This window comes from Ranitomeya variabilis, chromosome 4 (assembly GCF_051348905.1).
Source record: "Ranitomeya variabilis isolate aRanVar5 chromosome 4, aRanVar5.hap1, whole genome shotgun sequence".
In the NCBI taxonomy this organism is placed as follows: domain Eukaryota; kingdom Metazoa; phylum Chordata; class Amphibia; order Anura; family Dendrobatidae; genus Ranitomeya; species Ranitomeya variabilis.
In genome coordinates this window covers 106,515,886-106,528,128 of record NC_135235.1, presented here as the reverse complement: position 1 = coordinate 106,528,128, position 12,243 = coordinate 106,515,886, and positions in this window count along the sequence as shown.

Genomic DNA, 12,243 nt, shown 5'->3' with positions numbered 1-12,243 from the left:
TAACACGCCATTGGTCAGAAGTACATTTTGAAAAATGCCTGCTGTCTCTTTAACAGACTGGGAGTTTGCATACGTGCGACCTAAGCACACAGCTGGAAGACCTGCTGGCTGCATGCCAGGAAGCAGAGGCCCTGTCAGGACAGCGTGGAGCCGGCACAGAACGGTAGTCTCGACGGGGACCCTTCAAAGGTACAGGGACCGGACCGGGTGTAACAGTATCCCCCTCTTCTTCAAGCCTGCATAGAATCTTTTCAGAAGGAGAGGGGCCTGATATTCTCTTTAGGCTCCCATGATCTCTCCTCAGGACCAAAGCCTCTCCAATCCACCAAATAAAAAATCTTACCCCTTACTGTTTTAGTGGCCAAGTTGTTCTTTACCTCAAAAACATCCTCCTCACTAACGGGCTGAGGAGTGGAACCTGGGTCTTTAAAGAAGGAGCTCAAAACTACTGGTTTGAGAAGGGAAACATGGAAAGAATAAGGCACACACAAAGAAGCAGGCAATTTCAATTTGTACGAGACTGTGTTGATCTGTTTCAAGCCTTCAAATGGACCGATGAAGCGGGGACCCAGTTTGTATGAGGGCACCTTCAGACGAATATACCTGGAGGAGAGCCACACCTTATCTCCGGGCCGAAAGATGGGTGCATCCAGACGTCTTTTGTCCACATGCCTCTTCATACATTGTGAGGCTTTCTGCAAGGCGACCTTGGTGTCGCTCCATACTTTCGAGAATTCCTCAGTAAAAATGTCAGCTGTACGGATACTTGAAGACCCAGAGATGGGAACAGGGATCCCGGGTTGGAGTCCAAACACAATCTGAAATGGAGATTTTCCAGAGGATTCACTTACTTGATAATTGTATGAGAATTCTGCCCAAGGCAGCAGTTTGATCCAGTCATCATGATGCACATTGACTAAGTAACGTAGGAATCCAGTCAGGATACCTACCTGCCCATTGGATTGAGGGTGGTATGCAGAAGAGAAGTCCAGTTCCACTTGCACAGATTTACAAACCACTCTCCTGAACTTGGAGGTGAACTGGATTCCCCTGTCGGACACAATGTGGAGAGGAAACCTATGAAGAAGGAAGATGTGCTGTATGAAATGGTCAGCGAGCTCAGGAGCAGACGGAAGACCAGGTAACGGAACGAAGCTGGCCATCTTCGAGAAACGATCCACCACTACCCAGATGATGGAACAGCCGGAAGAGACGGGAAGATCAGTAATGAAGTCCATCGCGATGTGCTGCCAGGGAACTGAAGGAACAGAGAGAGGTAATAGCTGCCCGGAGGGCAGATGCTTAGCAGTCTTGTCGTGGGCACACAAAGGACAGGCAGCAACATATTCCTGGACATCTTTGCCCATGGTGGGCCACCAGAAGTAACGGGAGATAAGTTACAGAGTCTTTTTCTGACCAACATGGCCAGCCAACTAGGAAGAATGACCCCACCAGAGGACACGGCTCTAATCCAAAGTAGATACAAGAGTCTTTCCTGGGGGAAGTCGAGAAATATTAACTGCGGCTACGGACACAAACCTGGATGGTTCAATGATGTGTTACGGAATGCTCTAGAGAGTGCATCAGCTTTAACGTTCCTATCAGCCGGACGGAAATGAAGAACAAAATTAAATCGGGCAAAAAACAAGGCCCAACGGGCCTGGCGAGGACTCAGTCTTTGTGCGGATTGGAGATAAGTGAGGTTCTTATGATCAGTGAAGATGACAACCTGATGGACCGCTCGCTCAAGGAGATGTTGCCACTCTTGCAGGGCTAACTTGATTGCCATCAATTCTCGATCTCCATGGAATAGTTCCTTTCTGAGGTAAAAAAGACCTTTGAGAAGAAACCACAGGTGACCATCTGACCGGTGGGTGACTTCTGGGTGAGAACCGCACCAGCACCTATGGAAGAAGCGTCTGCCTCTAGCAAGAATTGTTTATCTGAATCCGGTCGATGAAGAACGGGTGCAGAGAAGGCCTGTTTTAGAGAGACCGAAACACACAGCCGGAGGACCTGCTGGCTGCATGCCAGGAAGCAGAGGAGAAAGGGGAAGCAGAGGCCCTGTCAGGTCAGCTTGGAGCCGGCACAGAGCCGGAGTCCAGATGGGGACCCCACAAAGGTACAGGGACCGAACCGGATGTAACATTGTATACAGTTGATTCTCAGTGTATCAACTCTCTTATACTTCCTCAGCATTTTTATAATCTAGGCATAGGCTAAAATTGCACAAATATGTCTTATTCATAATAACATCACAGCGTCTCCTTTGTGATGTATATACAGCAATCTACATGTCTCCTATGTAATGTATAAACAGCAGAGTCTCACTGTATCCTCTCTCTCTCTTATACTTGCTCAGCAGTTTTATCTTGTTGGCATAGCCTAAAACTGCACAAATGTGTCTTTTTCAAAAGGCAACATATTGCACGCCAATACAATGATAGATAATGACAGATTAGAACTAATGTACACCTGCCATATATCTTACGTAGTTATGTTGGAAATATGTATACAAAGTGCATTTTGTTGTAATGCAAAAAATGTGTTTTCAAGTACAGTGGGGAAAAAAGTATTTACTCAGCGACCGATTGAGCAAGTTCTCCCGCTTAAAAAGATGAGAGAGGCCTGTAATTGACATCATCGGTAGACCACAACTATGAGAGTCAAAATGAGAAAACAAATCCAGAAAATCACCTTGTCTGATTTGGCAAAATTTATTTTGCAAATCATGTTTGAAAATAAGTATTTGGTCATTAACAAAAAGTTCATCTCAGTATGTTGTTATATATCCTTTGTTGGCAATGACAGTGGTTTTCTAGTCTTCACAAGGTTGGCACACACTGTTGGTGGTATGTTGACTCATGCAGATCTCCTCTAGAGCAGTAATGTTTTGGGCCTGTCCCTTGGCAACACAGACTTTCAACTCCATGAAAAGGCTTTCTAGGGGGTTGAGATCTGGAGACTGGCTAGGCCACTCCAGGACCTTCATATGCTTCTTATGAAACCTCTCATTCTTTGCCCACATTTCATTTTCAATGCCTTGGCTGATAGAAGGAGGTTTGCACTCAAAATCTCATGATACATGGCTCCATTCATTCTTTCATGTACACGGACGGATCAGTCGTACTGGTCCCATTGCAGAGAAACAGCCCCAAAGCATGATGTTGCCACCCCATGCTTCACAGTAGGTATTATTATTATTTATTATTATTATTTATTGTTATAGCGCCATTTATTCCATGGCGCCTTACATGTGAGGAGGGGTATACATAATATAAACAAGTACAATAATCTTAAACAATACAAGTCATAACTGGTACAGGAGGAGTGAGGACCCTGCCCGCAAAGGCTCACAATCTACAAGGGTATGGTGTTCTTTGGATACAGCTCAGCAACTCTGTTTCCTCCAAACATGAGTTTTGTTTCTACCAAACAGTCCTGCTTTGGTTTCATCAGACCATATGATATTCTCCCAATACTCTTCTGGATAATCCAAATGCGCTCTAACAAACTTCAGACGGGCCCGGACATGTACTGACTTAAGCAGGGGTCACATCTGGCACTGCAGAATCTGAGTCACTGGCGGTGTAGTGTGTTACTGATGGTAGCCTTTGTTATGATTGTCTCAGCTCTACGCATTCACTATGTCTCCCCATGTGGTTCTGGGATTTTTGCTCACCGCTCTTGTGATCATTTTGACCACACGAGATGAGATCTTGCGTGGAGCCCCAGATCAAGGGAGATAATCAGTGGTCTTGTATGTCTTCCATTTTCTTATTATTGCTCCCACAGTTGATTTCTTCACACTAAGCTCCTTGCCTATTGCAGATTCAGTCTTCCCAGCCTGGTGCAGGGCTACAATTTTGTTTCTGGTGTCCTTCGACAGCTCTTTGGTCTTCACCATAGTGTAGTTTTGAGTGTGACTGTTTGAGGTTGTGGACAGGTGTCTTTTGATGACAGTGCAAAATTTCAAGCAGAAGGCAGGTAACTGAAAAATAACTGACATGTCATTCAAACACCGGAAGCAAGTGGAGAGCCAAGGAAAGAGAAGGTCCAATACACAGTCCGATCCCTGTGCACCGAAATCTCTTTATCAGAAAATTTCAAATGATAATTTAAAAAACCCACAAATCAGATTTCTTCACCAAACATATCAATTTAAACTGCATATCATCTCCATTACGGACGGCCATGTCATTACTTTAACTTGTAAAATCCTGCTCACAGGTTCTCTTTCAGTACTTTTGACAAATTTGTATAAATCTATCTATGAATATTCTGAAAACTGAAAACATCATAGAAATAAGGCTCTTTTCAGTGTTTTCCTTGTGTTGTCCTCTTGGTTTCTTTTGGCACCCACCTGAAAATACATTGTCAGTATTGAACAAAATACCTTTACAGGACTCATGCCCACAAAAAATTATTTGTATAAGGAAAGAAGTGTATTATCATATACAGTGGGCAACATACTAGGATGTTATAGGGTAATCGCATATGATATAGACCAACAAAACCGCAGCAATTAAGCGAAAAAATACCCAGAAAAATCAATTATTGTTGCATACAAAATTAACTTTATTAGAAAGAATCAATCAGGACAGGAGACATGAGGAAGCAAGGCTTGCATCGTTTCACACATGTTTGGAAACGCTAGGGTGCACACCGTGGGATTGATATAAAGTATGTATAAAAAAGTACAAAAAGTTACATGATTAAGAAATATGTTCACTGTCGTCACAAGTAAATATACTGACATTTGCCAAAAAGTAGTTTGTAACATAAATAGAGCATATAATTTACCTGGACCGTACCAAATCAATCCAACCACAGCGGGCACCCGCCCCAACGCGCGTTTCGGCGGGATGGCCTTTTTCAAGGGGTGATGGGAAAGGGGAACAGGGTGAGTATAAAAAGAAACCGACCACCAATCGTAGCTTGCCTTGAAATCACATGGTTCTTATATGCCAATCGCAGTATGTAAACAAATGACGCCCACAATACCTACGTTCACACCAGAACTCAAATCATATGATGTGTCCACATCATATATAGGCGACGTGCCGAATGTTGATAATGGCGCATAGCCCGCCACAGAAGTTTATAGGGCCATAAGCGCCACATACGTTGAATTGGTGTGATGTAAATACATCACACTGAGGCGTTATGCCTCTCGCCTGGGATGGCGCATGCGCAGTCGCGAACACCAGGACACAAGCCGGCGCCGGCGTCATGCGTACGGTGCGTGAGCACCATAGCAACGGAGACGCCGGAAGCCGACGAGTATGCAGGGTACGCGGCACGCACGCGCACAAGCGAGACGCCATATCGCTATGGAGATGGAAGGAAATAACACGGCAATCATACTTAGGTGTGTACCATACTATTATCAGAATATAAGTATGGTTAAAATGGTAGGGGACGTAAGGCATATAAGTCAAGGGGGCAGCAAAATATGTATACTGGACAACAGAAAGAGGACAACAATGGAACATAATACGGACATTAATATAAGAAACATTGCAATATAGAGTAGTATAAGAACAATTCAATAATAGAAACACTGACAAAATATTAATAATACACAATGTTTCCAGCATAGATATAAAAGGATTTTTTCATGTCCAACTTCATTATAGTCCGGAGATTTTAAAAGTCCAAAATTTTCAAATGTCCAGGAAACTTATGGATGGTGGGTGCTAAATAAGAGAATAAAATGGTTAAAATCACAAATTAAAGCAAACATGTGTAAAAGGAAAATCATTAAGAAACGATGGAGACCACTATAAGAATGGAACAAAGCTGTTTGTTTCATTTAGCCCTTTTGGAGTGACGGTGTCCAATGCCCAGATCCATCTTGTCTCACAGCGAGACAATTTCTGTTTTAGGCCTCCCCCCCGAATATTGGGGGTAATCATATCAATTCCCCTGATCATCAACAAGGAACTGTCACACCCATGATATTGTTTAAAGTGTCGTGGTAGTGTCCTAAGCGTGGTTGCATCATCATGATCGGCAGCCTCCTGGATTCCCAAAACGTGCTCGCGAACGCGCACCTTCAACTGGCGAGAAGTCATACCAATGTAGATCAATTTGCAGGGACATGTGGCAAAATAAACCACATGTCGAGACGTGCATGTGATGGATTTCCTGATCACATAGGTTCTCGTCTCAGCCGAGTTGAAGAATGTCGTGACGCGAGACACATTGGGACAGGCGACACACCGACCACAAGGAACGCAACCACGCCTAGGACAACCACCATCAAGAAAAGTAGGCCTTGGTTCATGCTGATAATGGCTGTGCACAAGGTGGTCTCTGAGATTTCTAGCCCGTCTGATGGTGATATTTGGTGTATGAGAAAGTAATTGACTCAACACAGGGTCAGTCTGGAGAATGGGCCATGCCCGCTGAAGACAACTTTTCATACGGGAAAATTGGGCATGGTAGTTGGTGATAAATCTGATTGTATTATCACTTTTGCTCACTTTTTGTTTATATAATAGAGAATGGCGGGACGAATGTCTCACTCTATTATATGCTCTTTTTACTACCCTGCCACTGTACCCTCTTTCCCGGAAATGCTCACAAAGATCTCGTGCATTCCATTGAAATTCCTCATCACTGGAACAGATTCTGCGGAGACGCAGAAACTGGCCAACGGGGATAGAGTTAATGAGAGGCTTGGGGTGAGCGGAGGAGGCGTGGAGCAACATATTGGTGGACGTTTCTTTTCTGAAGATTGTTGTTTGCAATGTATCATCCTGACCTCGCCACACTTTAACATCGAGGAAGTCAACCATGTTGGTATCACAGTGATAAGTGATATGGATATTACTATCATTGTGGTTGATATCCTCCATGAATTCCCTAAGTTGTTCAAGATTACCCTGCCAGATCAGGAATATGTCGTCGATGTACCGCACCCAGAAGGGGATGCGGTCCATCGACGCACACCGATCTGACAGGGGGAGGTCCCTCTCCCACAGCCCCAGGAATAGGTTGGCATAAGATGGGGCAAAGGAAGCCCCCATCGCTGTGCCCTGGAGCTGCAGGAAGAAGGACCCCTTAAAAGTAAAAAAAAAAAAAAAAAAATTATGGGTGAGGGAAAATTCAAGGAGCTCAAGAACCAGCTCCACAATCCCCAAAGGTAAATTTGACATGCTCAAAAAGTATTTCGTGGCCGTCAGGCCATCCGTATGTTTAATGTTGGTGTACAGGGATTCTACATCACCTGTCACCAACATAGTTTCGGATTCAATATGTAGGCCATCTACCCTCTTCAAAAATTCCCCAGTATCTAGGAGGAACGAAGGAAGACCTTCTACCAAAGGTTGCAATTTGGAATCGATCCAGCAATTGACTTTCTCAAGATAGTTACCTGAGCCGGAGATAATCGGACGTCCTGGGGGGGCCTCAATGTTTTTATGTATCTTAGGAAGTAGGTACATAGTAGAGATGGTAGGCTCATGTACTTGTAGTGCTGAAGCCAGTTCCTTAGTAATTATATCATTTTGAACAGCAACATTCAAAATTTTTGACAGTTTAACCATAAAGGATGACAACGGATTGAATGTGAGTCGTTTGTAACACACTTTATTATTAAGCTGTCTGAAAGCTTCTTTTTCATAGAGGGATTTAGGCCAGATGACAATATTGCCGCCCTTATCTGCTGGCTTCAGCACCACATCAGGAAGCCCCCGCAGGACCTCCAATCTCTCCCGCTCGGCCCTAGTAAGGTTGTCTCTGGTGACACCCCTCGGGATATTCATAAAATCCCTGGTCACAACCTGTACAAACATGTCAATTGGAGCACATATTGATAAAGGAGGAAATTTTTTTGATTTAACTCGTATTGAGGAAGGAATCTTACCTCCTTCACCAAGTCTGTGCTCCATGGCCAATTCCTCCAGATCTTGAAGTGCTAATTGTTCCTCCTCTGTGGGGAATAGATTTTGTAAATGAGGGTCAAAAAATTGTCTTTTAAAGAGAAGTTTACGGGCAAACAAGTGCAAATCTTTGATTGCCGTAAAGGTATGATATTCTCCCAATACTCTTCTGGATAATCCAAATGCGCTCTAACAAACTTCAGACGGGCCCGGACATGTACTGACTTAAGCAGGGGTCACATCTGGCACTGCAGAATCTGAGTCACTGGCGGTGTAGTGTGTTACTGATGGTAGCCTTTGTTATGATTGTCTCAGCTCTACGCATTCACTATGTCTCCCCATGTGGTTCTGGGATTTTTGCTCACCGTTCTTGTGATCATTTTGACCACACGAGATGAGATCTTGCGTGGAGCCCCAGATCAAGGGAGATAATCAGTGGTCTTGTATGTCTTCCATTTTCTTATTATTGCTCCCACAGTTGATTTCTTCACACTAAGCTCCTTGCCTATTGCAGATTCAGTCTTCCCAGCCTGGTGCAGGGCTACAATTTTGTTTCTGGTGTCCTTCGACAGCTCTTTGGTCTTCACCATAGTGTAGTTTTGAGTGTGATTGTTTGAGGTTGTGGACAGGTGTCTTTTGATGACAGTGCAAAATTTCAAGCAGAAGGCAGGTAACTGAAAAAGGACTGACATGTCATTCAAACACCGGAAGCAAGTGGAGAGCCAAGGAAAGAGAAGGTCCAATACACAGTCCGATCCCTGTGCACCGAAATCTCTTTACCAGAAAATTTCAAATGATAATTAAAAAAACCCACAAATCAGATTTCTTCACCAAACATATCATTTTAAACTGCATATCATCTCCATTACGGACGGCCATGTCATTACTTTAACTTGTAAAATCCTGCTCACAGGTTCTCTTTCAGTACTTTTGACAAATTTGTATAAATCTATCTATGAATATTCTGAAAACTGAAAACATCATAGAAATAAGGCTCTTTTCAGTGTTTTCCTTGTGTTGTCCTCTTGGTTTCTTTTGGCACCCACCTGAAAATACATTGTCAGTATTGAGTAATGATTGCAATCTCTAATTCCATAGGTCAGAGGCTGATTGAAATAGTTAATATTTACCAAACTTTATGATGGAGCTTTTATGAGATAGTAATAAAAATGTCACTGTATAGCGAATAAATTACATTCTTACAAAGAGTAATTACAGTTCAAAAAGACTTTTCAAGGCAAGCTGTGTCTAGCATGAGCCTTGCACTGCAAATGAATAGCCATAGGCTTAAAGGACCATTCCAGTATTTTTTTTTATATGTCAGTGGAGCGGAAGCGGTAATGTAAGTTCTGTGACCCTAGTTTTTTACTTGCCAGCACCGCTCTGGTCCCAATTCACCATCTTTATGACTGTAGCTCCTGACTGAGCAGAAGACAGAGGTAACGTTCACAAGCTCTCAATGTAAGTCTATGAGATGCTCATTCTGGCCCTCATAGACTTACATTAAAAGTGACCTCCGGATTACCTAGCAAACACAGAAGCCATCCGGTAGGTCACAACTAGAGTTGAGAGTCTTTGCTTCGGTCTGATCATCCGATATTTGTAGCTGTTCTTGTGGCATGGCAGAAATTTCTCAAAATTAAAAGTGGTTTCACTAGGATGGAACTTATGCTGAGACTTCCCCTCTCTTTTCTGGCTACTGTTTTCTCGTTTGATCTGTATTCAAGTTGGGCTGACTGGGGAAAATCTCTAAACTACATAACCTTTTTGATGGTAACAAGTTTGTGTTATTTACCCACTTTAAAGATAGGTTTGGTGTTCCCTCATCGGCTTTTATGCAGTTCACTATGTTAAAGGATTTTTTGAGGCCACTGGTGACTGGTCGCCCTCCTTTATCGGAGCCGGCAATTAGTATTTTATGCAACTCCGGTCATAGCATATTTTGGTCTACTCAATATATCTGCCAGTGGTTTAATAACGATTTAAAATTATAAAATCCCCATACATGAGCAAATGGGAATCTACTTTGAATCTTTCTGTAGCTCTAGATGATTAGGAACTGGCCATGTCCTTATTCTGCCACCATGTCCATGGCTCTTCATGAGTCTTATTTTAAACTTATCTCCAGGTGGTATTATTCACCGTCTCACTTAGCATTTATTAATTCCCCTCTCTGCTGGAGGGATTGTGGACATTATGGTAGCCTTTCCCATTTGTTTTGGTTTTGTCCACGTATTAGACCTTTTTGGGATGAAATCTTTCCTCTTCTTTCTATTATATTAAAACGTTCGGATTTTTTTCTGTCTCCTCAGTTGGCCCTGCTTTCGTTGAATGCAGATCAATTGACTTCACCTTTTAGGAAACTTGTTATACATCTGCTTTTAGTTTTTAAGAATGCTATTGCTTTTTTTTTGGAAATCTTCTAAAATACCCTGTTCACAAGAAATTATTGACAAACTGGCTTTGCATAAATCCTATGAACAAAAATTGGCATTACTGAATGGATGCTTTCCTTCCTTTTTGAAAAAATGGTCTCGCTGGCTGGAAATATTTCCATAAGAATGTACTGTATTTATTGTTTTGTTATTTTATTTTATTCTATTTTTACTTTTATGCTTCATGAATGTTTCATAACATTGCATTTATATTACCGTATATACTCGAGTATAAGCCGACCCGAGTATAAGCCGACCCCCCTAATTTTGCCACAAAAAACTGGGAAAACTTATTGACTCGAGTATAAGCCTAGGGTGGAAAATGCAGCAGCTACCGGTGGATTTCAAAATTAAAAATAGATGCTCCATACCGTTCATTATGGCCCCATAGATGCTCCACATAAAGCTGTGCCACGTATAATGCTCTGCACCGTTCAGTATAGCCCCATAGACGCTCCACATAAAGCTGCCCCATATATAATGCTCTGCACCTTTGATTATGGCCCCATAGATAGCTGTGCCATATATAATGCTCTGCACCTTTGATTATGGCCCCATAGATAGCTGTGCCATATACAATGCTCTGCACCTTTGATTATGGCCCCATAGATAGCTGTGCCATATATAATGCTCTGCACCTTTGATTATGGCCCCATAGATAGCTGTGCCATATATAATGCTCTGCACCTTTGATTATGGCCACATAGATTGCTGTGCCATATACAATGCTCTGTACCTTTGATTATGGCCCCATAGATGCTCCACATAAAGCTGTGCCTTATATATAGTGCTCTGCACCATTGCCCCATAGATGCTCCACATAAAGCTGTGCCTTATATATAGTGCTCTGCACCATTGCCCCATAGATGCTCCACATAAAGCTGTGCCCTTATATATAGTGCTCTGCACCGTTGCCCCATAGATACTCCATATAAAGCTGTGCCATTGCTGCTGCTGCAATAAAAAAAAAAAAACACATACTCACCTCTCTTGCTTGCAGCTCCTCAGTGTCCCGTCCCGGCGTCTCTCCGCACTGACTGATCAGGCAGAGGGCGGCGCGCACACTATATGCGTCATCGCGCCCTCTGACCTGCACAGTCAGAGCAAGAGGACGGGAAGACTGAGCGGCGCCCAGCGGGTGGAGCGAGGGAAGGTAAATATGTAATACTCACCTGCTCCCGGCGTCCCTGGCTCCTTCCCCCGGACAGCTGGTCTTCGGTGCCGCAGCCTCTTCCTCTGTCAGCGGTCACCGGCACCGCTGATTAGAGAAATGAATTATGCGGCTCCGCCCCTATGGGAGGTGGAGCAGCCTATTCATTTCTCTAATGAGCGGTACCATGTGACCGCTGAACAGGGGAAGAGCTACGGCACCGAAGACCGTGGGACGGGCAGGGGAAGCGCCAGGAGCGCCGGGACTAGGTGAGTATGCCTCAGCGCCCTCTCCCCCTCACCCGCCGACCGTGACGTATAAGCCGAGGGGGCACTTTCAGCCCCAAAATTTGGGCTGAAAATCTCGGCTTATACTCGAGTATATACGGTAACCTAACCTTGCTCTCTCTATGTCTTGTTTTGGTTGAAAATGTTAATAAAGTTGTTTGGAAAAACAACTACTGTAGAGTTGAGCGAATTTTGCACAATTCGGTTCAGATTACGATCGACGGTGAATGTCGTATTTGCAATATTTGCCAAACGTCATTGTAGTTAATGAGACTAGTATTGAGCGAATATGTTCAGAACTGATCGTCAAACATAAATTCATCATGAATAGAGTACAAAATTGGCACTAATATGGCAAATTAGGATTGGGCGAACGTTTCCAAACATATTCTCTCAACTCTAGTCACAACCTGCTGAAGACCAAATGGAGCAGAGCTGTGAAAAGTAGAAGACGGCGGATGGTATGTATAAAACTAGGGGTT